Source organism: Zophobas morio, unplaced genomic scaffold (assembly GCF_036711695.1).
Source record: "Zophobas morio isolate AGI-343-1 ecotype UQ-CSIRO unplaced genomic scaffold, CSIRO_AGI_Zmor_V1 ptg000883l, whole genome shotgun sequence".
NCBI classification, from domain to species: Eukaryota; Metazoa; Arthropoda; class Insecta; order Coleoptera; family Tenebrionidae; genus Zophobas; species Zophobas morio.
Window position 1 is genome coordinate 22,501 of NW_026972985.1, and position 3,013 is coordinate 25,513.

Genomic DNA, 3,013 nt, shown 5'->3' on the forward strand with positions numbered 1-3,013 from the left:
GGGCGGTCGCGTGACGGACGGCGTACGCGTCGTCTGCGCCTTCCGTCCTCCGAACTGCGATCGAACGCGTGCACTTCTCCCCCTGTAGGACGTCGCGATCCGTTGGGTGCCGGTCTGAGGCCCGCGGTGGAGCCCGTTCGGACGGTTCGCCGTTTCCGAACGAACCCGCGGTGTTTCCCGGTCGGCTCGCTCGACGGTATAAAGATGGCGCGAGGCCGCCGCTAGTTCGGCGTCCGCCCTACGGCAAGCGCTCTCGTCGCGACGGTGATCGGACCTGGTGCCGGTCCCGTCCCCGGGTGGCTGTTGGCTGTGGGTCGTCGGACAGACCTCGTCTTCTTTTAGAACGCCGATCTGCGACGCTATAGCTTTGGGTACTTTCAGGACCCGTCTTGAAACACGGACCAAGGAGTCTAGCATGTGCGCGAGTCATTGGGACATTACTAAACCTAAAGGCGCAATGAAAGTGAAGGTCCGCCTTGCGCGGACCGAGGGAGGATGGGCGGTCGTTACGGCTGCCGCCTCGCACTCCCGGGGCGTCTCGTTCTCATCGCGAGAAGAGGCGCACCAAGAGCGTACACGCTGGGACCCGAAAGATGGTGAACTATGCCTGGTCAGGACGAAGTCAGGGGAAACCCTGATGGAGGTCCGTAGCGATTCTGACGTGCAAATCGATCGTCGGAACTGGGTATAGGGGCGAAAGACTAATCGAACCATCTAGTAGCTGGTTCCCTCCGAAGTTTCCCTCAGGATAGCTGGCGCTCATAGCGCACGAGTTTCATCCGGTAAAGCGAATGATTAGAGGCATTGGGGTCGAAACGGCCTCAACCTATTCTCAAACTTTAAATGGGTGAGATCTCCGGCTTGCTCGAACTATTGAAGCCGCGAGACTCGAATCAGAGTGCCAAGTGGGCCATTTTTGGTAAGCAGAACTGGCGCTGTGGGATGAACCAAACGCCGAGTTAAAGCGCCTAAATCGACGCTTATGGGATACCATGAAAGGCGTTGGTAACTTAAGACATCAGGACGGTGGCCATGGAAGTCGGAATCCGCCAAGGAGTGTGTAACAACTCACCTGCCGAAGTTACTAGCCCTGAAAATGGATGGCGCTGAAGCGTCGTGCTTATACTCGGCCGTCAGCGGCATGTGCGGTCCGGTGGCCTCTGGTCACGGGCCATGAAGCCCTGACGAGTAGGAGGGTCGCGGCGGTGAGCGCAGAAGGACTGGCCGTGAGGCCGTCTGGAGCCGCCGTCGGTGCAGATCTTGGTGGTAGTAGCAAATACTCCAGCGAGGCCCTGGAGGACTGACGTGGAGAAGGGTTTCGTGTGAACAGCCGTTGCACACGAGTCAGTCGATCCTAAGCCCTAGGCGAAAGCCGATGTCGATGTGGTGTAGATTTGTCGTTGGTCACAAACACGACCTCCAGAGCCGTGGTGACGTGAACGTACGGATTGTGCACACACCCGTTGGGCGAAAGGGAATCCGGTTCCTATTCCGGAACCCGGCAGCGGAACCGCTTATAATTCGGGCCCTCGCAAGAGAGTTCGTCGGGGCAACCCAAAAGGACCCGGAGACGCCGTCGGGAGATCCGGGAAGAGTTTTCTTTTCTGCATGAGCGTTCGAGTTCCATGGAATCCTCTAGCAGGGAGATATGGTTTGGAACGCGAAGAGCACCGCAGTTGCGGCGGTGTCCGGATCTTCCCCTCGGACCTTGAAAATCCGGGAGAGGGCCACGTGGAGGCGTCGCGCCGGTTCGTACCCATATCCGCAGCAGGTCTCCAAGGTGAAGAGCCTCTAGTCGATAGAATAATGTAGGTAAGGGAAGTCGGCAAATTGGATCCGTAACTTCGGGATAAGGATTGGCTCTGAGGATCGGGGCGTGTCGGGCTTGTCGGGGAAGCGGGTCGCGGCTGACGTGCCGGGCCTGGGCGAGGTGAAGCGTTGCCGTTTCGGCGGAAACGTCGGATCCGAGCCCGGTCCCGTGCCTTGGCCTCCCGCGGAACCGTCTTGCTACGAGGCTCCGGGTGCGCCCGAAAGGGCGTCCGGATGTCCTCTTCGGCCGCCATTCAACGGTCAGCTCAGAACTGGCACGGACCGGGGGAATCCGACTGTCTAATTAAAACAAAGCATTGCGATGGCCCCAGCGGGTGTTGACGCAATGTGATTTCTGCCCAGTGCTCTGAATGTCAACGTGAAGAAATTCAAGCAAGCGCGGGTAAACGGCGGGAGTAACTATGACTCTCTTACGCAGGGGGAGTTCGTGAGCGCTACGGCGTGATGCGGCTCTTCGGGGTTTGGCGACCCCGCGTACCTGAGCTAGCTGGCAGAAGCTATAAAATGCCCCAATCCAAGGTGGACCTACGTGCCGAGGGATGAATGGCTGCCGGGTTAGGCAGTCTCGAACGTGGACCTCCGGGGAGTGGCGACCCCCGGTTGTATCTAGCTGGGGGGAGGTATCAGGGCTCTGCCTCTCCTCTAGTGTTTTCCCTTGTCCACACCAGATTTTTATGGTTTTAACTAGAGCGGCAAAGGGCCGGGGGCCTAGATCCGCCCCCGATGTGGACAAGGTCGTGGATTTAAATCAACAGGCGGGCGGCGTCGAGTTGGAACATACCGACGTTAATCCACGGCCGCTATCCGCCCCTGAGTGTGAGGTGTGTGGGCGGAAGTACAAGACAATGTCAGGTTTATACCGGCATAGGAAGACTTGCGGAGTCAGGGACAGATCGCACTGCGTCCATTGTGGACGTGGGTTCGCGACGTTTCAGGGGGTGCGGCAGCATGAAAAGCTTGCCCACCGGGAGAGGTATATGGTTGAGGCGGCCGGCAGCCTGCCTCCTTCAGAAGCCTCAGCTTTCGAGCTGATGGCGGAGATTGAGGTGGGTGTAAGGCCAAATCGGCCATTTCTGAAGGACATGGCGCTTGCGACCGGCCTCACTGTTGACCAGGTGAGGTACCGGCGCAAGAAGCCCGCATATAGAGAGTTTCTCGAAGGCTATAAGCGGGCACACCTTCC

At 58.7% G+C, this 3,013-nt stretch overlaps 1 pseudogene; it reads left to right on the forward strand.

Annotated features, from left to right (window-relative positions):
* Nucleotides 1-3,013, forward strand: part of LOC135122102 (large subunit ribosomal RNA) — a pseudogene marked incomplete at its 3' end in the record, with an annotated part of 3,506 nt that extends 493 nt beyond the window's left edge.